Below are 23,933 nucleotides of genomic sequence, written 5' to 3'. Positions count from 1 at the left end.
TCTCTGATTTAGATTCCACATATACAATCATTTTAAACATATTTCCATATTAGTCATGTTGTAAAAGAAAAAATTAGAACAAAAGGAAAAACCACCAGGAAAAAAAAAAAGGAAACAACAACAAAAAATGTAAAAATATGCTTTGATCCACAATCAGTCTCTATAGTTTTCTCTCTGGATACAAATGACATTTTCTTTCCCAAGTCTATTGGAATTGTCTTGGATCGCTGTATTGCTGAGAAGAGCTGAGTCTATCAGAGTTGTTTATGTGATATTTGCTTCTCTCCCAGTCCCAAGGTCAGTGTTCAGCAAAGGCCCCCAAAAGTTATTAATATACTAAAGAGAATCATGGTGAGAACATTTTTCAGCAAGAACTGTTATATTTTTTGCAAGTATGTACAAATTCTATCAGTAAACTGTGGAATAATAGAATTTCAGCAAAAGCAGCGAAGGCCATATTGATATTCATTAAAAAATAGTGATCCTACATCTGTACCAATATTATATTTTGCTCTATTGTTCAAAAAGTCCTAGGTAATTTTGGTGTTACTTTGGAGTAGTTACAACTCTTCTCTCATATTTCATTAAACTGAAAATCACTTGATATTTATAATGGAATAATTATGCAAATAGAATCGCAATTACTATTTAAACATCAGAGCTCAAAAGTCTCTATATTTTTGGCAGATGTGATGAAGATGGAAGAACAAGTTTACATTTATATAACTTTAAAATGAAATGTGGCCTAGGGATCTCAAGGGTCACTTTTCTGGTAGCTACCAGAATCTTGAATTATTCATCGCCATCCCTTTCAGTTCTGTGATATGGATATGTTTATCAAATGCAAGATACCTTCCATTGTAGAACTGTCGCAGAAAAGATGAATATGACCTGAATATTTATTTCCCAGGGCCTCCTTTTACCAAAAATTCGTCCAAATGTAATCTAATGATATAGGGTCTCAAGGTTTTGGGCCAAAGGGGACCTTCCATAAGTGTTTCAATTTGACTGCCTCATTTTACAAATGAGGAAATGAAGGTCCAAAGAGACAAGGTGTCAAAATTTACAATTGGTTTACAATTCTATGGAAAGAATTACACTCTTAATGAATGTTTCCTTTGAAAATATACATTCCTTAATTACCTTTTCCTAATTAACTTTCTCTAATATGTTTTAGTTTGGTAAATCCTCAAAAGGATTATTTTTCCTTACATCATTGCCAAGTGCATAGTAAGGTCTGCTTTTCATTTCTCAGTTTGGACCAGTTCTTAGCCAATTAGATCTCTGGTTACTTTTCAAAGTAGGAGAAGAAATTTGTCACTGTCAGAATACTGGCACAGTTCTTCTGACCCACTTGGACTGAGACTCCCATTATATCCTTGCCATTTTTCCTCTGCCAACAATTCTTTTGGTATTCCACTTAAAGAACCTGAGAGAGAGGGTTTCTGAGTTGGGCTCCTAGTATGTGTGTGATTATAATTATTATTGTTATTATTTTTTGTGAAAGATTTCAACTTTTTAATTATTGAGTGTAGATAGGGGTAGCTAGGTAGCTGGGTTGGAATTAAGATTTATCCTTGTGAATTCAAACAGGGCCCTTCCCAAATTACTTAATTGTTTGCCTCAGTTTCCCCATTTGTAAAATGAGATAGAGAAGGAAATGGCAAACCACTCTGGTCTTTGTAACCCCTTTTGGTATTTTTTTTTTTTTGCAAAGAGTTGAACATAACTGAAATGACTGACAAACAACAGCAAAAATAGATAATAAATTATGTTTGGTATTGCATTTTGAAATTTGCATAGTTCTTAAAATATATAATTTTACTTAATCCTCAAATTATCTGTGATGTAAGTACTCTTTGTATTGATTTCCCCATTTAACAAATAAATAATCTGAGATTTAGAGTGATTTAAATGACTTGGCTAAGACTATAGAACTAATAAGTAATAGGAGGTACAAATCTAGGACTCACCCTCAAGTTTATTACTCTTTACATAATATCATAGTGCTACTGAATTCTACCAGGATATTTTCTCCCAAGTCACATCCATTGAGTATTTGTGTGTCCTGGTTTTGAGTCTAATTATCATTCTGATTGATGTTCATTAATAGGTAGGAAATTTTGTGCCCAGAACTGGGCACAGCACTTGAGAAATGTTTACATTAAATACAAGAGCCCAGTTGCGTTATTACTTTCTTTTGGTTTTGCCTGTTATCACATTGCCTTTTTGATTGCTGCATCACTCTTCATTACATATGAATTATATCATTACAAAGAATTATAAAATCTTTTTCCCCCAAATAAAGTCCTATCTAGCCACAATTTCTCCATCTCATAATTGTGCAGATTTTTTTTCCTGAGGCATTTGGGGTTGACTTGCCCAGGGGCACACAGCCAGGAAATGTTAATGTCTGAGGGCAGATTGAACTCAGGTCCTCCTGACTTCAAGACTGGTGCTCTATGCACAGTGCCACCTAGCTTTCCCTGCAGGTGTATTTTAAATGTAGATATAAGAATTTATATATTAGCCCTCTTCAAATTAATTTTATTTGAACTGGTAGAGAAGGTGGTAAATCTTGTATTGGTAAATTTGGGTTTTTCTTCTATCAGTGAAGTGTTACAAATCTACCCCCATCCTGATCCTTGATTTGGTCCATTATACAAGCCTATTGAGAAAGTTTGGGTTCATGAACTATTTATCTGACACATTAGTTAGCCTTCTCATCTAGCTGATGTAAAAAAAACAATTACTGATAAAAATTTTGAATAGAGCTGGGTCAAGAACAGACATTTCTGTGGCACTGATCCTTTTCCCAATTAACTGGGGATTAATTTTCCCAATTAATTCCCAACTAATACCCAAATTGGATATTCTTAATTAATATCTGAATAAGATATTAACTCCCATTTTTTGGTTGTTCATGTAATACACATCATCTAAAACTTATCTCTAAGCATGAAGATTAAATGTTATAGGAGTTCAGAAGAAAGGGAGTGAGTTTATCATCCAGCTGCTTAATCCTGTAGTCCTGTAGCACTAATCATACTCTGCCTTATATTATCATTATCTATGTGCTTATCTTTTCTTCTAGGTTGGAATTTGGTTTTCAGTTTTGGGTGCCATAGTTTAGGAGGGACATTGATAAGTTGGAGGTTGATAAGGAGAGAAGGTCAAATAAAATGTTGAATGGACCGCAACCCATGCTAGATGTGTACTTTTGAAGGAACTGGAAAACCTGGAGAAGAGTTTAAGGAGAGCTCTGTCAAATGTTTGTCATATTGGAAAGGGATTTGATTTGCTCTGTTTAGTCCCAGAAGGAAAATGTGAAATATTGGGATAGAAATTGGATAAAGGAAATTTTAATTTTGTCTAGAAAAAGCTTCCTGAACTTTAGAAATCTTCAGAAATGGAATAGTTTGCATTGGGTGTGTTGCATTCACCCTCATTGAGGTAGAAGATGGAGAATATCATATTGGATATATTGTGCCAGGATTCTTGGGAACGGGAGGGTATACAGGTTGAACTAGATGCTCACTGAGATTGCTTCCAACTTCCCTTTTTCTTCAGTTCTATGTTCGTAAGCTTTTTGAACAAAAGAACTGTTTTCATCCTTCTGTCTCATGAATAACTTTGTCCATAGTAGGTACTCAATAAATATCTGTATAATTACATAATGAAGAGATGGTTGAAAAATAGGTAAATTTTTCATCGTTTGTAGAGAATATTAACTATGAGGATTTAGGGAGAAGTATAAGTCTAATTAGACTTTTATATTTCAAGTCTGAATTAGAATAATGGTAGTATCATATTAATAATAGAAGTAAGAAAATGAATAAATGCCAGTTTTGAAGGGATGAATTAATTTATAAATTTTGAGTTTGAAGAGTTTGCAAAACATCCAATGGGGGAAAAATCTAATAAATAGATATTTAAGTTTGTGTAAAAAGTTAGGCCTTTTGATGTAAGTTAGGGTGCCATCTTTGTGTGATAATTTATTATCTGGATACATGGGTGCTTCTGCATTGGAATCTCCTTGCTTTGTTTCCTTATTCTCTAAGTTTTCTTCAGCTCCCCCTTTTCTACTATACACTTTTCCCCAAACATGTGAGGACTATGTGAAGAATCATGAATATTTTACCCTTTATTGGTCAATATAATCCCAGATAGTGGAATTCCCTACTGCCAACATTCTGTATGTAACTTTGGATTTTAATTTAATTTTATATAACTACTAACTCACATTTACATAATACTCTAAATTTGTAAAAGACCTTGTATACATTCTCATTTGATCCTTCCAATAATCTTGTGAGGAAACTGAGGCCAGAGAAGTTAGTGACATACAACCAAGATTTCAAAACTATGTTTTCTTGACTCCAATGATTAGTATACTCTTCATTTTTCCATGCCGCTTTTATCAGGGTGTTGAGTGTTTCACTTGAAAGTGAGACCTGGACTGGATTTTCTTGACTATGGGTCTTATTCCTTCCCATTACAAATAGCATATGGGAAGAAAAGATGTTAGAATGCCAGTTTTTGCCCAGCAGTGCATTAATGTCCCTATTTTTCCAAATCATCTCTAGTATTTGTTCTTTTCCTCTTCTGTCACATTAGCCAATCTAGTTGGTATGAGATGGTGCTTCAGAGTTGTTTTAATTTGCATTTCTGTAATAAATAGTGATTTAGAACATTTTTAATGTAACTATTGATAGATTTGATCTCTAATTCTAAAATCAGTTTGTATTCTTTGGCCATTTGTCAATTGGGGGAATAGCTCTTATTTTTATAAATTTTTCTCATTTACATGTAAATATATGTGTGTGTGTGTGTGTGTGTGTGTGTGTGTGTGCATGAAATTTCTTTTTCTATCTTTTCCTGATGGCTTTTGTTGGTAGTAGTGATTTATTTGAGTTTATATTATATTGTTCAAGTTTCTTAAAGTTGTTAGGTGTTTCAGTTTTTTAGTTGATTCTCTAGAGTTTTTGAAGTATACTATTATAATATCTGCAAAAAGTGATACTTTTGTTTCCTCATCACCTATTTTTATTCCTTTCATATTTTTTGTCTTGTTGCTATAACTAGCATTTTTAGTATGATACTGAATAATACTGGTGATAATGAACATCCTTGCTTTACCTCTGATCTTACTGAGAGGTTTCTAGTTTATCCTCATTATAAAGAATACTTACTCATGATTTTAGATACATACTATTGTTCATTTCAAGAAAGACTCTGAAATAGAATATTTTGACTTTTATATGTTTTATGTTTTTATGTTTTATAGCAGACAGAGCATAAATGTCAACATTTGTATGTTGTTTCAAGTTCCTAAGTTTTTGTCAGATCTATGTTGATAATGTAGCTAGTGTCCTCCTGAACTACCTGCTTTTAAAATTTGTGCCATTGAAAGCATTATAACTGGGATTGGAGGATAAAAAGGGAATTGATATGGAGCTTAAAGCCTGTGTTTTGCAGCACAAAGAGACTTTTTAAAAGGCATGTTCAGATGTCTTCAGTCTTCCTAACATTGTCTCAAGAATTGTTTGTATTTGAATTCAGAAAAGGATTTCAGAATAAATAAAAGCTTCATTTCATATATTGGAGTTTAGACAAAGGAATATAAAGATTTTATTTTGTAGTTGTTGACATTCTCCTTCAGTATTCTGAATAAATAAACATGTACAATTTAAAACTATATGCTTAAATGTTGCTCTGTGTTTGGGCAGGGTTAGTCTCAAGAAATTTGTTCCTTAACTGAAAGATATTTAAAATGACAGGATGTTTTTTTCAGAATCTAAGAACAGTTTGCCTTGCCAAATCTTTCTCTTTTTAAAGTTTTGCTAAGTAAAAGTAGAAACTGCTGATTTAATCAAAGATCTCTTTGTTTTTTTTTTGTTTTGTTTTGTTTTGTTTTTTTCAAGTAAAAATATTCTCTCTCCCCTCCTTTTTGTGATATCCTTGAATTGGCAACTACATGATGTTTTTTTTAAATTTTTTTCTTGACAATCTAGATACTTTCTTCAATCAGTCAATAAACATTTATTAAGTTTTTTTTTTACCATGTGCCAGGTAGTGTTAATGGGATCATTAATATTTAAAAACTAACCAAAAACAATAACAACAATAAAAAATCATACCCTCAAAGATCTTACATTGTGAAGGAAATGGCTATTAAAGTTTCATGCCTTTGTAAACATGAGGTAGGCTGTTTTGTTTGTTTTTTGAAAAAAATAATAATGAGTTACAAAAAAAAAAGACATCTTCCAGGAGTTTTAGGATCTTAGCTAGAAGAGTTGGAGGAGACTTTATCTTATTTGCTACCATATTATCAAATACTATGGCGACCCATGATAAATGACAACCTTTTAGAAGTGGAAGGCTATGGCCTTGCCATTTCTTTTGCCTGGTGTGCATGTTTCAGAATAATAACAGTGATAGCTATTTGATTACAGATATATTAAATAGCATAAAGAAGATTTGAGCTGGTTTTGAATCTTGGCTTTGTCACTTAGTGCCTTTGTGCTTTTGGGCATGTTTGTTCCTCCTCAGTTTTTGTCTCTAAAAATGAGAGCCTTGGACTAAATCTAAGCTCTTCTCATTTCACAAATAAATTCACATTTATTTGGCACCTGCAGTATTCCATTTGCTTCTCTTCACTACCTTTAGTGATATCAGCCTTATTGCAGTCATTTTACTGATGGGGAAGCCTAAGTGCAGGAAAGTTATTCCTGACCAGGATCTCCGAGTCCATCAGTGGTCCCATTGATTGACACCCCCTTCTGCATCCCCTGCCTGCTCAGCCTTGAATTTTCCTTTGTATCACGGGTGATCGTGGACTAAGAATTCTTCATTATGTGGCCAGCCTGCTGGTAATGAGTTCCTTGGTATTTAATGAGTCTCGTCCCTTGAAAAGCAGACACCGTCTGGGACCTGGGCTATCCTTGAAATCTTTTCAGTTTGGTTTGTGTTCTACTGATATAGTAAAGTTTTCTCCTATAGAAAATTGCTTCCTTCCATCTTACTGATTAGATATTTGAATGGATATACTCACTTCTCCTTTTTGAAAAAGTAAATGTCATTTGGGAAGGAGGCTGTTGGCCTTCAACAACTTCATGTGCATTCTTTTAGCTATTATTTCAACTTTAAGTAAAATTGTGGAATTAAGGAATAAGTTTTTAAATTAGAAGGACTGAAGGGCTAGGAAGTTTGTTTAAGAAGAAGCTAGGTTGGGCTGAGTGTGATTTTGGGATACCCAGAAGGTAGTATAGGGGTATTAGCTTTTGGGGGAAATGAAAACAGGAGATATGAAAGGGACACAGAACAGAAGGATACTGGACTTGAAATTTTGCTTATAGTTGTCACTGTGGAGTGCTTCTAAATATATTCTCTGTACTTGCCTAATAAGTATCTGTGTTTTATACACTGGCTCTGTTGGGATAATTCATCCCTTTTGGAATATAACTACTACTTAAAGAGGTATTTTAAGAAACAAAGTTTCATTAGTGGAGCCTTTTAAAATGAGGATTGTAATAGATATTACATATATAAATATGCATATATATATCTGTAATATATATATCTGTAATATCTATATGTATCTGTCTGTCAGAAGTAACTTCTAGAGTTATTGTGAGGATCAATTGAGATCCTAATTATAAAATGCTTAGCACATTACCTGGCATATAGTAAGCATTATGGAAAAACTTGGAAAGACTTACGTGAACTGATGGTGAGGGAAGTGAGCAGCAGATCCAGAACATTGTACACAACCCAGCAACATTGTGCAATGATCAACTATGATAAGACTTAGCTCTTCTCAGCCATACAAGGAAATTCCAAGAGACTCATGCTATTGACATCCAGAGAAAGGACTGTGGCATTCTTCATATTGCAGATGCAGATTGTAGCTTACTATCTTTTATCTTGTTTGTCTTTCTTTCTTGAGGTTTTTCCTTTTTATACTGATTCTTCTTTTACAACGTGACTGAAGTGGAGGTGTAATGAATATGATTGTATTGTCTATATGATTGCCATCTTGGGGAGAGGAGGTAGCTAAGGATGGAGAAAAATTCAGAACTTAAAATCTTACAAACATGAATGTGGAGAACTATCTTTACATGTATTTGGAAAAATTATTAAATCAAAAATAAATAAATGAATAAATGTCTCTATGTGAGACCTAGGATATTATGAAAGAAATTTAATTGCTCATTGTTTTCCTAAATTCTTTCTTCATTTATATTAACTTAATGTTGCTCTTGTCCAAAAGAAATATTACCCCTTATATGCTCAGAACTTCATTTTTTTCATATTTATGATAGATGAAACACCACCATTTAATAATAAACAAAATCAAAGTTCCACTAATTCAAAATTTGGCATTATTTGGATTAGGGAGCCAATTTAGCGCAATGGAACAAATGTTAGACTTAAAAGTCTCAGGACCTGTGTTCAAATTCCTGCTCCGCTACTTTGTGGTCTTAAAGAAGTTTTTGCAGTTCTGAAGTTTTTTTTTCTACATGTATAAAATGATAGGGAATTAGATTATTTGATGTTTGACACCTAAGTGGCTTGATATTTAAAACATTTGACCTAGAAACAGGTAGACCTGAGTTAAAATCCTGCCTTAAACATTTAAGTAGTGTCTGAGACATTTATTAGTGGTAAATCACTTAACCTGTCTCAACCTCAGTTTCCTCATTTGTAAAGTGGAGATTATAGCACCTACTTCCCTTGAATTTTTTTTTTTTTTTGAGTATCAGAATATCATGGCCTACTAGGTGTTGGGTATTTTGCAAAGTACTGGGGATGCAAAAAGAGGTAAAACAGAGTCTCTAGGAATAGGGGGAGACAACATACAAACAAATACATAGAGAGCACACTATATGCAAGATAAAGAGGAGATAATTTAGGAAGAGAAAGCACTGGGATTAGGGAAGGCTTCCAGTAGAAGGTGGGATTTTAGTTTGGGACTTAAAAGAAGTACTTTTCAGATCTTAAAGGGCCAAATAAATGTTAATTGTGATGGTGGAGGCTGCTGCTGCTACTACTACTACTACTGTTAAGTAAGTAAGTAATTACTATTATTTACCACCACCTCCACCATCCCTTCCAGTTCCATGATACCATAGTTCTGTTAGGTGTTTACTGTGTGTAAATTAGTTAGGCCTTTCTTGTGGGGATATGAAAATAGAAAATCCCATCTTCTCTGCCTTGAAGGAATTGATATTCTACTGAAGCATGTGGTACAAAACAGAATGTGATAAGAGGAGGAAAAAGTAGAAAAGGAAAGATGTTAGACTGGGAGAGAAGGAGAGGACATCTGGGAAAACTTCAGGGAAGAGGGGGACCTAAGCTTTCTGTGATCAATTATTGTCCATTTGTTCCATAAAGAGAATCTTAGAGACTGACCTCTCATTTTACAGATGAGGAAGCTGAACTCAAGTGTTGATTATTTATCTTCATAACTCCTCCGACATGTTCCCATTTTATCAGATATTATTGAAGATTATTCTGAATCACTGATTTTTTTCAAGTAACCAAAATGTGTTATATTTGAATATAATCCTTTTCTTAAACTGTTTTAAATAATCAATAGACAGTTATTAAATGTCCACTATGTGCCAGGTCCTTTTTCCAAAATTCACTGTATCCTTAATTGTTTTGTGCAATTTAAACAAAATGTACTTAATTCTGGATGATTCAATGACTCCATTCTTTCTGTTTGTCATTTGCAAAACACTTTGCTAAGACTTATGAGAAAGAAAGGAGGATACTTCCATTACTTCAAAGTACTCACAACTCTGATTATAATTCTACTAGACTTTCTACCATAGTATTCTGCTTCTTAAAGAAAGGGGCAAAGCTAGTATGTACATAACTCCAGTAAATACAAAACAACTACGGAAAAACTCGACTAAGTTTCTGTCATGAGGATCCACTGTATTTTTATATTCACATGCCCTCGAGGACTATTAAAGCATATAGAACATTTTTATCCTTTCCTAAATGCTCTTCTAGTTCTCAGTGCTATTTTATAGTTGTTTTGTTTCCTTCAATGTAAGTGATCAGTATGTCTTCCTTAAGTAGGATCTTTCCTCCTGATTTGAAATTGCTCATCTATCACAGACAATAATACTTGTAAGAATTTTACACTGAATGGGTGTTGCCTCAGACAAAGTGCAGACCTTAACTTAAAAAGGATAAGATTTCTCCCTGCATCTCAGGCTATCTCCATTCATCCTGACCGATATCTGGCCCAGATGACACTGGAGGAGAAAATGAGGCTGGCAACCTTGCACAGCTCTCAGTCCCATTCATTTGCATGTCACGATATCACCTCCCTCATGTCATGGTCCTCTTCAAGAACTAAGAACAAACAGCAAACTAAAATCAGTATAATTTTGCCCCAAGTTAGTTTTTGAGAGGCTCTTAAATATATACATTTTTAATCTATATTTTGATTTCTCAGAATCCTTATATTGTATCTTTTGATGCAGAGGCAGGTTTCTGAAAACTCGAGGTTGCTTAATAAATGTCTTTTGAGTAAATTAACTATTACCTGTATTTTGTCCTTGATTTGTCTTTGTTATTTCTAAAAGAATTTATAATTAAAAAACAAAATTATAGATTGTGTACCGATTGTCCAATAAATGTTTAATCTTTATTTCCATTTACAACTGTATCTGTCTTTGTGGAATGAACTCATCTTTAGGATATTGACTGGCACATTTAATTTCAGAAACCCGTCACCTCCGAGCTATGGTATAATTAGAAGCCTAGATCTGTCCATCCCATTTCTTTTTTTTGACTCCTGAGTACATTTTTACCGTGGAAAGTTTCCAAGAAGCTTGTCCCTGGCCTTTGATGCCTTATTCAGGCCACAGAGCAAACTACTGTCCAGATTTGAGCAGGGGTTATTGACCTAGTTTTAGACTTAGGTGTCTGGTCATTTCAGTATTTCAAAAATACTTTTATTTCACTTGTCCTGGAATGTTATGAATAACTGGCGACTTTGTTTGGATTTTTGTTCCGACTTGGGCTTTTAATTTTTGTTCCCATTCTATTTTCAGACTCCTTTGGTCTGTCTGACCTAGTTGAGTGAGTGCTATTAGTTGACAACGTCTTGGAAGGACAAAAGGAACTTTACCATCTGTACTTTCTACCAAAGACCTGGGAAAAGTAAGTTATTTTCTAACTTCCCTTAAAAAAAAAAAAAGCTGTTATTATTTCTTCAAAGTTTAGGGTGAACATTGTTTCTGTGACATCCATAACTCATTCAACTCCTAGGGTGGGACTTTCTGCCTACAATGTGATTTTTTTTTCAAAGCCAAAAGGGGAAATTGGTGGATCTGTTCTATATAGAATCTCCAAGACATTGGATAACCTTTTACAGTAGGCCATTTCTGCTGGGTTTCACACATGGGGCTCTTCACATAGTGAGCAAACCTTTATCTGGTTTGAAATGGTTGGATTATACCTCCCAGGCAATCTAGTATCCTGTGGTGCAAGAGAGGACAGAATCTAAGCCTCTTTTCTCTGTCTCAGGATTCAGGCTACCTCATGTTTGTAAGAAAAATATAGTAGTTGCAAGTGACTCTTCTTAATTGAGAAGGAACAAAAAGAGGATATGGAAATACTGAATTGCTGATTCACAACAGATTAATCAAATGGTTTAATCCTGGGAGGATATTGATGATCCATTCAGATCCATGGTTTTTGCATCTATTTCTGGTATTTTAAGTATACTTTAAAGTTAATGCATAAATGTTTTTTACTCTCCTGAAAAAAAAATGCTTTCCTGGCAGAAGGTTCAATTCTGCCAAGTGAGAGTTCTGATAAGATGGTAGAGTGAACATGAAAGAAAAATTATAAGATAAGTTATGCAGTTTGAAAGTCTTAATTTACACAATTTATGACTGAAACATGGCCAAATGCTGGGAAAAATGTAAAAAATCATTTCTGACATTTCCCAAAGAATCCGTTATGGATCTATTTTCTTTCCAGCATAAAAATACTTGATAATTAATTAAATTATGTAATAGCTTGTCTTGTGTTTTAAAACTATATATTTATTTCACCCATGGCTTCTTGGATCCGGAAGGCTCCTCATAAGTCACCTAGTCAAACCATCTTTTCTAAGTGGAAATTCCTTTTGCAGGCTCCTTACCAGATTGTTGGTCATCCAGACTACCTTAAATGACAAAAATGTCCCTTTTTGTGAGGCATTTCATTGGGGGGCGCAGCTATGATTATGCAGTGACAGAATCCTGAAATAATTTTTGAAAACCTGGACACCTATGCTATAGAAATTGAGCCAGGGACACTGAATAGTAAAAAGTTTTTACAGGTTACATTTTTATACATTACGTATTGTTTTTGTCTTATGTTAGGCATTTTGTAATAATTATAAAGAAGCAAGTGTTTTTAGTTCTGAAATATCTTTGAAGGTAAAAAACATGTCTGTGTGTAGCGAATGCAAATGAAAGTTTAAATGAAGCTAGATTTATATTGCCAGGCATTCTGGAATATATTAACACTGAAAGAGATTCATTGGTAGATTTGCTTCAAGCAATATTGAAACTCCTTAGAATTTGTCCGTTTTTTTTTTTTTTTTTTTTTTTCCATGACTGGAGGTGATAGTCTTTCTACTGGATAATAATGCTGTTGAAATAAAGACTTTGGAAATCTTCCCTGGGTGCTAGATCCCTTTTATAATCAATAATATTATCATATAGAAGCACTAGATTGGCAACAATCCAAACTGTTGTCAAGGGAATTAAAAAAAAAAATTCAGGGATATCTTTTAGAATCCCGGGATGGGATGGTCATGTAGTTTTTTCCAGTGCAATAAAGAAAAACGTATGTAATTTGCTATTTTATCTTTGGTACATCTTTGAATCAGGAATAAGTTGATAGTCCTTTTGTCTTCCCCACAAAAAAAGATGCATGTGGCAAGCGTGTTGCCCTCAAGTTCCTAAGAATGATTGGGTGTCTGGAGGGCACTTACTCCTGTGTGATTGAGTAATTCGCGCCTCCTCTTGGGGTCTCAGTTTCCTCAGCTGGAATAGAGTCTAGACTAGATTGCCTCTGAGGGACTTCCCAGCTTTAGATTCATGATACCATGATAATGTCCGTGACTCTCCAGTGCCTGGCACCCTTGAAGCTTAATTAGGACTTTTTCAATCCTCCTCCTTTCTTTGGCTAAATTGCCTTTCTCATTGCTTTTTTGTTTGCCTTTCTTTGGTAGGGAGCTGAAATGGGATAGTACCAAATCTCATAACACTGTAAATTCTATGACAAAAAAAAATGAAATATCTTTAATTTACTATCCTCAGGAAAAATATTTTCCATTACTAAATTATTAACTGTATTAAATGAGATTATTGAATTAAGTAAAAATCCTTTTGGCTGATGGTTAGGGGGTGTAATTGTTCTGCTGTGAGATCTAGCCCTCCTTAGCTCCTTTGTCCTCCCCCTTTTAAACACCCTCTGTACAGGTATGAAAGCTGCTTGACTCTTGTTGACAAATGGAGCCTGAGTAAGCAATATATCACCGAGAGGCCTGTGAAAGCAGGGCTCCCCTCTCTGCTGAGAAGCTGTTTATTTGTCGGTTCACAAAGGGTGGCAAAGGCCTTTTCTGAAATTTCTGTTTGGTGGCCTAGTATTTTCAAAAGTAATCAGTCATCTGATCTTTCTTCCCATTTGTTTTTGCTTTGGAGGAAAAACGAACCCCTCTATAACTTGAATCCCCAAATAATTTGCCTTCACATATTCAAATACTCCTTCCCTTGTTCCCTTTCAACCTCTTCCAAGAAATACCTTGAAAATTTTCCTCGCACACCCAGATAGGGTTATTTAAGGTGAATTCAATTACTCAGCAAGCAGTTATTGGGGAAGAAATATTTACATGGTGGCCACTATGCATCGGGCACTGTGTTCAGTGCTTTTACAGATATTTTCTCATTCTATCCTCCTCACAATCCAGAGGCAGCTGCTATCATTATTGCCATTTTACAGTTGAGGAAACTGAGGTAAACTCAATAGTAAGTATCAGAGGCCATTTTTGAACTTGGGGCTTTCTGACTCCAAGCCCTTTCCATGGTATTCTATTTTGAAAGTGGGATGGTCTTTGAAGGGCAGCTTCATGGATGGAGGAACTGACCTTAGCATCCAGAAGAAAGTCTGACACATGTATGGGTGAGCAAGCAGTTTCACCCCTCTGTGCCCAGGCAACTCCTTGAGACTCTTAAGACACAGAAGAATTGTTCTGTATCGGTGGGGGAACTTCCATAAAAGGAACTTCTTGAATGGAATGATGGATTTAGAGAATGGCAGTTAGAAAAGAAAAAATAAAAACTTTGTCGCATCTATCTCACCAGGACACAAAACTCAAATGAAGTAATTAATATGCTAAAGGGCTTTGCAAATCCCAAAGTACTAATAGAAAGGCCAGTTATTAAATCTGTTATTCTTCTTGCTTTATAGTCAGTTTATGTGTGTGGTCAGTTTTTGTTATTTATTTGTATTAATTTAATTGAGTTTATGCCACAAATGGCATTTTAACTTATTGAAGTAAAATGTTATTTTAGAAAAATCACTGCCAAAATTAACACAAGGCATTGATTTTTCTCTTTTCATTAGAATACATTTGATTATCTTCCAACATCAAATTGTTAAGCTTCTATGGACCTTGAAATCCTTCCTTATACACAATTGATTATGTCCTTGATAATACTGGTCTACCATAAACCAGCATAAAACAACTGGTTCTCTGAGCCATAGACTTCCTACAATGTGTCATATTTATCTATCTCTTCTTTTCATGTATTAAATTTAATTTAAAAGTCTTAAAAATTACAGAAGACATGACCTCTTGAGAACTTTTGTCCTTTATCATTTCTGTTTTATGACAAAACACCCATTATAAATTCAAATTAAAATGTCCTGTACTTGAGTTTTAAAGTGATCAAATATTTAGGGAAAAGTTAGAAAGGGATAGATAGAATTTCAGGTAAAGAAGATCTAAGGAGGGGTTTCAGTTGATTGTAAGCTCAGTGTGAATTAGTGACATCATATTGCCAATATGATGACAAGGGGGTCTTCTGGGCTCTGTGTTCAGCACTCTGTCTCCTATGTCACACTGCCTCTCCATTATATTGCCATTGTATATCCTAACCATTCCTCAGTTTCCCCATTTGTAAAATGAAAAGAGTTAAATTAGATGACGATCTCTCATATCTAGCTCTAAAATGATTTGACTGTGTGATACATGCAAAATTTTCATTTCATTTACAATCAAGTGGACGTTTATAAATGGCTCCTTGATTTCAGGGAGATAACCAGATTGATTAGTTTCAGGAAATTCCTAGTTGTCACATTGAGTAGCTGAAACTAAAATTAAAATTAACTTCTCGCTGGCAATTTTTGGAGATAGAAGGCTTTATTTTGCTGATTAATTACTGTGGCATAAAACAACACAATCTCCTGCTTATAAAATGCATGCTGTGTAATTTCTTCCCCTTTTCCCAAAATAAAAAATTAGTGCTTGGAATTGAGATTCATCTATATATAAGTCTTCTTTCTTCATGCTAAGGAAAGGGACAAAGGAAATGTTTCCCCAATTTAGAAGCTGTAATTGTTAAGCAGAATACTGGATTTACAATAATGATAATAATAATAAGTACCACATATATGCATTTGTATATACATATTTACACATATGTATATGGAGGGGGGAAGGGAGAGATGGAGGGAATGATGGAGAGAGTAAGAGAGAAAGGGAAGGTAGGAGGGAGGGAGTACACTTTAGGTTTGCAAAGCACCTTGCAAATATTATTTCATTTATCCTTATAATAGTACTGGAAGGTAGTTGCCATTACTGTCTCCATTGGGAGAGGAAGGTAGGAAGTGAGGCACTTGGGGTTAAGTGACTTGTCTAGAGTCACATCCGTAGTAAGTGTCAATTGTCTGGGGCTGGATTCGAACTTGGATCCTCCTGGCTCCTGAGCCTGTGGTCTGTCTACTGCACCATGTAGCTGCCCCGGTTGTCTCCATTTTTATAGCTGAAAAAACCGAGATAGGCAGACTTTAAGTAATAAAAACAACAATAATATAAATAATAAGTAAGTAATAATAAATAATAATAAGCAATAGTCACAATAGTTAACATTTTATAGCATTTTAGGATTTGCAGAGCACTTTATAAATAGGATCTCATTTGATCCTTGTAGCAATCATGAATAAGAGGTGTTATTGTTATCCCCATTTTGTAGATAATGAAACTGAGGCCCAGAGAGATTAATTGACATGGCCAGGGTGATATAGTATGTATTTGAAGCAGAATTTGAACTGAAATCTTCGGACTTGAGACCTATTCTATCCACCAGTGGCCTCTAGATTAGGGGAAGCAAATTAAAAATCATGGTTTTTGTTTTGTTTTGGGTTTTTTTGCGGCATAATTCCCTATTCCAATGATTCTAATAGGAGTGCATTACCTGCTACAAGATAGATACATAGAAAATTGGACTTGGAGTTCAGGAGATTTGAGTTCAAGTTCTGCTACAAATACCAGCTCGGAGACCCTGGGCACTTAATCACTTACATTCTTCCAGACTAAATTTCCTAATCTGGAAAATGGGTATACTAGCTCCTACCTCCCAGGGGTGTGGTTGGGATCAAATGAGATCCCATTGGTAAAGTTCATCCCTGGACATGAAAGCTCTGTCTAGATGCGAGTATCAAGATGCTGAGCTGAGGGAAGAGTCTGGGCAGGCTCCTGATACTGGCTCAGGAGGTGCTGGCTCAGGGCAGCCAGGATGGAGGTCACGGAGGGAGCCGTGAGAGAGAACTTGCCTCAGAAACAGGGTCGACAACAAGAAGGTACCTGAAAAACCTGTCTGATGTGTTGCTGAAGAATTGTCCCAGATGGCATTATGGGGGAACTATCTGAGAACTGAAGGAGGAAAGGACAGAAAGTTAAGAGATTGGAAGGGACCTTATGGATCAGCTGGAATCATAGAATCATAAATTTTGAGTTGAACCAGACTTGGATGTCGTCCAGTCTAAAACCCCTGTCTTCCAAGTGAAGAAACAGAACTGAAACTTGACCCAAAGTCACACGTGTACAGGAATTGAATTTGTCTGGTTTGATGACACGTAGTAGGTACTTAAACAGTGTTTGTTGATTGCTTCCAAATTTAGCGGTCTTGCTACTCTGTGGATCATAAGTAACAGTGAAAGTTCTCTGTAGGTGAGGTGATGACTTAAAGACAGACCTAGGTGAGACATGAATTAATTAATTCTAATGAATGCAGTTTATTTTAATGAATCTGTTCCATTAGATTTTGATTGTAAGCTTCCAGAAGCCAGGCATTTTCCAGTGACTCTACCTGTTGTAGGAGGAGGTGTCATGCTTTGTGTGCACCTTGCTGCCCATTTGACGATGAGATTTTCAAAGGCATAGATCCTTCCTTTCTGATAATGGATCTGGAAGTTTTTGTGAACTCCATTAGATATGAATATTCAAGAGGATTTGTTTGAGAGTGAGGTGATGTTGGGAAATGGGCTCCTTCACCTTTGCCCCATCATTTGTAAGCTTTTAGCAGTATTGATCTGCAAGCCGGGCTGTGCTGAGGAAATGTGAAATTATACTTCCCTTTGTTTCCATATTTTTTTCCGGAACCATTTTGTTCTTTGATCACCAAGCTTTGAGAGACAGCAAGACCGAGATCCAAGTGGTTATTGCTATTTGCCATCTTTGCATAGGAGCCTCTACCTGAGATTGTTACAATTATATAATTTGTGAGAATGAGGAAGCCAAAGGACAAAGATGAGGAGGAGCCTTGATCAAGGATGCCAGTCCTGCACATGTCCCGTAGAGGTACTCTAATGTGGATTATTAGGCAGCATGCTGCATACTAGAGTATTAGATTGAAGACCTAAGTGCACTTTTTGGACCCACTATTTACCAGCAGTCTCTGAATAGCTTCATTCTGTAAAATGAACGTGAAAAGATTTCCTTTCCCTACCTCACATGGTTGTAGATGGTAATTATATTAGCACTTAGTTCATTCTAGGGAGAGTTTGATACTTGGGCATTGATTGGTGTTGGGGAACTCCCAGTATGAAAATCCCTTCTTCCAATGGAGACCAGTATTTTGTACATAAATGTGGTGGGGGGTAGGGAACCACAGGCAAATCATCTACCTAGGTTTGATGAGTTACCTCCCCCATGAAGGATGGGTGAGACATAAAGTCCACGGAGGAGCATATTGTTTAATTCTGATTGTATTAATTGGTGCCAGACTCTAGGGTTACCCTCTTCTGGGTTGAATTGCTTAGCGATATTTGCCTGAAATGTCAAGGTTGGCCAAAGGGAGTTTCTTTCAGATGCTATGTTTCAATTAATAAATTAATCTTGCCTCTTGCAGAGCTGACACTGGGCCACATATATCCCCGGCTCCCAGAGTCTCAAGGAAACAGAGCTTTCCTCAGGGGGCTTTCATTCTATTATGAGAGACTAGATAGAAATAGATAGGGATACAAAGAATAATATTAATAATAAGGGAATTTGGAAGAGATGAAAGTCCTAGAAGTGGAGGTGGGGTGGGGATCACATCAAAAGGGTACTAAGGAGAAGATGGTGTTTGTACTAAGTTTTGGGGGGGAAAAACAAGGGGAGTTGAGGCTGGAGTCCAGGCCAAGGAATGGGCGTACAAATGGGCACATCCTAGGCCAGGGCACAGAATTAACACTTATAAATTGTCCAAGTCCAGATAATTCTAGTGAAAATGCAAATTGTCCAGCTATTCTGGAAAACATTGCTAGACAACGAGAGTGTAGAAGGGAGGAGGATTTTAATTATTGGGAAATGAAGGTGACATTATTTGAAATTCAAATTAAAAAACAACTAAAAGATAAGCTGGATCTAATTTTGAAGATTCATTCTGGAGAAGTTTTAGTTTTGAAGGATTTAGAACCAAGCTTCTCAAACTGAGGGTCAAGTAATTGTGGAGGTAATGAAAAAATTGGTAACACTAAAAGGTAACAAATATTCTGCTAAGGTTTTATGCTTAATGTAAAAATAAACAAGTACTATCTTTCTCATTAGTATGCAAATTTGCTTTCATTTTTAATAAATAATAAAATCATATGTGTACCAGAGAATTGTTTTAAAATAAGTTTATGATTTACTATCAGTAAATGTTTGACTTGTATACTTATTTAATGTACCTATATACCTGGGATTATGTAAAAATTTCTTGGGTGAAAAGGGATCCCAGGTGGAAAAAGTTTCAGAAGCCCTGGTCTCAGAGATGGAATTGGCCCGAGAAACCTCATTAATGGAAGGCTGAAGTGCAGTGCTAAGGGTGGTTGTGAATTGTGAATCAACAAAGACTCAGATTCAGATTGTAATCAGTTTGTCAGCTTTTATAGATCTTTATTTTTGTAATAACTTTTTTATTTTTCAGAATATATACAGAGAGTTTTCAACATTCATCCTTGCAAAATCTTGTGTTCCAAGTTTTTCTCCCTTCCTTCCCTCTACCCTAAAAAGCTAGTAATCCAATATGTTAAACACTTGCAAATCTTCTAAACATAGTTCCACAATTATCATGCTGCACAAGAAGAATCAGATCAAAAAGGAAAAAACATTGAGAGAAAAGAAAAAGCAAACAGCAACAATAAAGGTGAAAATACTATGTTGTGATCCACATTCAGTCCCCATAGTCCTCTCTCTGGGTGCAGACAGCTCTCTCCATCACAGCTCTGTTGGAACTGACCTGAATCCCCCCATTGTTGCAAAGAGCCAAGTCCTTTAGAATTGATCATCATGTAATCTTGCCGTTGCAGTGTGCCATGTTTTCTTGGTTCTACGCACTTCACTCAGCATCAGTTCATGCCAGTCTGAACTCTGAAATCCTCCTGCTGGTCATTTCTTACAGAACAATAATATTCCATAACATTCATATACTATAACTCATCCAGCCATTCTCCAACTGATGGGCAGCCACTCATTTTCCAATTCCTTGCCACGATAGCTCCAAACATTGTTGCACATGTGGATCCTTTTCCCTTTTTAATGATATAGATCTTTAAAAGACGTTTTGTTTTTGCTTTGTACTCTATGCTTGCTCGGAATTGGAAGTGATTTTTTTTAATGGAAAGTATTATTCAAGAGGATCATTACTTCTGGCCTCTGAAATACTCTGGGGTGTTGCTGCGGAGCAGTGTTCCTGGGCTGTAGAACTCAGAGTTTCCCTGGGGCTTGATTTCCTAACTTGCATTTGTTGCTGTGGCTCGAAAAAAGAACTAGGTGAATAATCCTGCATAGAAAGCCTTGGTGGGTACAGCCAGATGAGAGACTTTCTTATTTTTATTCTATTCAGTCTCTCTCGAGGTGGAAGGAAAAGACAATCACTAAGAAATATTGGTATTTTACCAGGGCCATCAAGGAATAGGAAAGGCTCTTCTAGCTTGTTGTTATTCAGTGAATCACCAGCTTTTGACTGTCACAGGTTATTTATTTTTCTTTAAAATTTTAACACAAACCCTTTTGTCCCTTTTCCCTGGAAGGTGTTGTGTGTTAAGTTGTTAGCAAAGTACCAATAAGATAAAATTTTTTCTGGCCAACTTTTTTTTTTTTTTTTTTTTATCATAGTGAAGCTAGGTGTGAAGCCCATTTGCTTAATGGAGAAAATTGGGGCTGAAGTTTTCTGACACTGGAAAAATGGGAACAACAAAAACAGTTAAACTGTTTTCTTAACTCTGGATGGAGGTTCCCCCCCCCCAATGTGTGCAAAGATAATTCACTTTGATTTAAATCAGCATTACCTTAGGGATTTCATGGAGCATCCCAGGATTGGTAAAACACATTCCTTGGGGGATATGCATGAATTTTAAGGCAAATACCAAACTCATTCTTTTGATGATACTTTCTTTGTGTAATGGACACTCAAACCTTACTGACCACTGAAAGCATCCAGCAAGCATTTGTAGAATGAATGAGTGACTGAACCAGTGAACAAATGAAAATCTGTAAAGTTAAAGTATTTTAGCCAATAAATGCAAATTGCTTAAATGAAAAGCCTGGTACTTTCTTCTTTCCAAGAACCTTTCCCAGAGGTCCCTTCCAATGCCACCTCTAGAGCAACATATAAACTTAGCTAACTTTCTGAGAAATGTTTCAGGACCTCACTTTGTAATTCATTCCCACCTCCCCAACTCATGGTTAGAAAAGCCCATAGTAGATGGCAATCTCTTGATTCAGGAATTGGAATTTTGATGAATTCAAAAACTGGCTGTCCCCTGCTTTTGAACATTGAGTTTAAAAAAGATTTCTACATAAGAACATCCGTTCTACCTTCTGCCCCTTTGTTGTTGCCCTAAGGACTGAGATTTTCCATCTGAACCATCTCTTGTTTCAAAAATAAGATCTGGAACTATTGCTACTCCAGGATCACTAATTGAAGTCACGATATTTTTCTTTTTTTCCTTGGAGGAGCAAATGAACTTAAATCTCTGCCTTTCAACATATTCGTATCCTCCTAGGCACCCCATAAAAGTGAGAAGTTTGCAGTTGGTTGGGAAAAGTCTCTGTACAGAATTATTGACAGTCGCTTTGCAGTTATACTGTTTACTAAATCGCTGACCATGACAAATTAACTCTCTGAAAAACCATCATTGGGTCAACAGAGAGCAGGAACTTTCTCAGAGATGGTGTGGGGGCTAAAACCACAGAGAGTTTCATATTTTAATAAGCCTGACCCATATTTCATATGCCCTAGATTCATTGAGAATTCTCATCAAGCGTTTGTTGCCCAGTTCAGAAGTCTCCTGACAGGGTGGAGTTGGGCAGCTTTCCCATAGGTCAGGGGAGGACCTTGGAGCTCTGGGTCTAGGATGATGGGCTGGTTGCTTGCATAGTATTCCACTCGGTGAATAAATTATAAACTCTCCTCCCTTGCTCATCAGCGGTAGAGTGATAGCCTGTGTTTCTCTTGGCTTGCATAAGACCAAGTACAAGCCAGGTATGGGCTGCTATTGATCTGCTAACAGCACCTGGACCAAGGACAAATGTGATTGCCACAAGTTCCCACCTCTGACCTCTTTCTTCTTTTTTCTCCTTCAGGCCTTTCTGGACTGTTGTAGCTCTCAGTTAATTTCTGAGACTTCTGAACTCAAAGCATTTATTGTTGTACCTTTTTTTTTTTTTAGCTCCTTGTGATTTTTTTTAGAGGGACAGTCATAATCCCAGATGGAATGGCAGGTTTTTAAGGACAAGCATCATGACCCCCCTTTTTTCTTTTGGTATAGCTCGTCCCCTTCCTTCTCTAGCTCTTAGGGTAATTGTTTAGAATTACAAGACTTGATGTTTTTACAGTTTTGTACAGTTTTTACATTTACTAAACACAGTCAGGTACATTCTTTCATTTAAACCTCACACCAGCTCTGCAAGGCAAGTACTATAGGTATTATTATTTTCATCTCACTAAGGAAACCCCCGTAGTCCAAAAAGGCCTACGATATGGTATAATCCTCTTCATCACATCACAAGTCTTCTTTTTTGTAGGCTGCTTCTGAGCTTTTTACTACTCAAGTCTTTCCCCTGCCTTAGAATTGGGAAGCCATGTGATGTGCCCATGTTCTGGTAAGTGTCAGAGGCAGAATGTGTTTTCAGGCAGATCTCTTGATTAAAAGCCTTGTACCTCTCTACTTTACTTGAGGAAGCCTGCTGAGAGGAGCAAGGAACACTGAACCTCTTGTCACTCTCTGCCAATGGGACCATAGCCGTATCATCGGTTTGTGCCTCAGTTTTTTCCACTGTAATATGGTGCTGATGACATTTGTAGCACCTAACCCATGGAGCTGTTAGAAAGTTCACTTGAGATAATGTTTATAAAACCTTTTACAAACTGTAATGCACTGCATAATCTCATTTGTCTTTGTTACTGTTATTATTACAGCATGTTTCTTCTCATATAACACATTGTCTCTCACTAGTCACTCAATAAATATTTGCAGACATATTGATTGAGCATACCCAGGGATATATAGTACTCTACCAGCCAGTTATTATCCTTGAGATGCTTCCAATAAAAAAGGACAGTGATAGAATAATCAATATAAAATATATATTAAGTGGAAATAGAATAGGAGAAGAGAGAAAAGGTGGATTTTGGTGATATCAAAGGGGAAGAAAGTGAAGGGAGGTCTAGAGAGTTGAATGTCCTATTCCATTTCATTACTCAGCAGCATTTAAAAGCTTAAGAGAGGGTACTTCAGTAACTCTATAGTTATTCTATATGGTTCAGATAATTCAAATTTTTGTCTGACTTGGTAACTAGAATAAGTTTTTTAAAATTCATTTGAGAGATTGCCCTTCTTTCATATCATAGTAATTTTGACTTTACTCAGCCTCATCTGGGGTTTGTTTCCCACCTTTGCTTGTTTGCTACCTGTTTGACCTTTGACACTTCACCTGTCTTGATCTTAGTTTCTTAGGAGGGAGTTGCTTCAAGTAATCTTTAAGGTCTTTCAGTGGGTCTTATGATACTATTAAATGTTTATTGTTTTGAGGGTCAAAATAAGATAGTGTATTTTAAATGCTTTATACTAAAGTATTTCATTGATACAATGGAATATTATGTTTTCATATATAAGTAAAAGTCTTATAATTTTATATATATTTGGAAATGTATTTGAGAGCAATTTGTGTAATGGATAAAGAGTTGGATTCCAGTTCTACTTTTGATAGCCACTGGCTCTTTGATTCTTGAATTCTCAATGGATTAAACAACTTTCTAAGACTCTAAAATCAGAACAGTAGAGAGCTGAATGGGCAAAGGAGGTTTGTTATTAGGTGCTCCACAAACCAATGAAATCACAGACACTAATGTTTGGCTCCCATAGGAATATTCCTAGACTAA

General features: G+C 35.9%; 1 protein-coding gene across 12 annotated transcripts in view; it reads left to right on the top strand.

The window, feature by feature from the left end:
• The window catches only part of APBB2 (amyloid beta precursor protein binding family B member 2), a 423,157-nt gene that overhangs the window by 141,316 nt on the left and 257,908 nt on the right, over window positions 1–23,933 (top strand). For all 12 annotated transcript variants that reach the window (XM_074273724.1, XM_074273730.1, XM_074273722.1 and 9 more), the window contains one exon: window positions 11,076–11,184. The gene's annotated coding sequence lies outside the window, so the exon portion shown is untranslated. The remainder of the gene's footprint in view (window positions 1–11,075; window positions 11,185–23,933) is intronic.

This window comes from Sminthopsis crassicaudata, chromosome 6 (genome assembly GCF_048593235.1).
Source record: "Sminthopsis crassicaudata isolate SCR6 chromosome 6, ASM4859323v1, whole genome shotgun sequence".
Taxonomy (NCBI): domain Eukaryota; kingdom Metazoa; phylum Chordata; class Mammalia; order Dasyuromorphia; family Dasyuridae; genus Sminthopsis; species Sminthopsis crassicaudata.
This window is presented reverse-complemented; position numbering and strand designations above follow the sequence as displayed.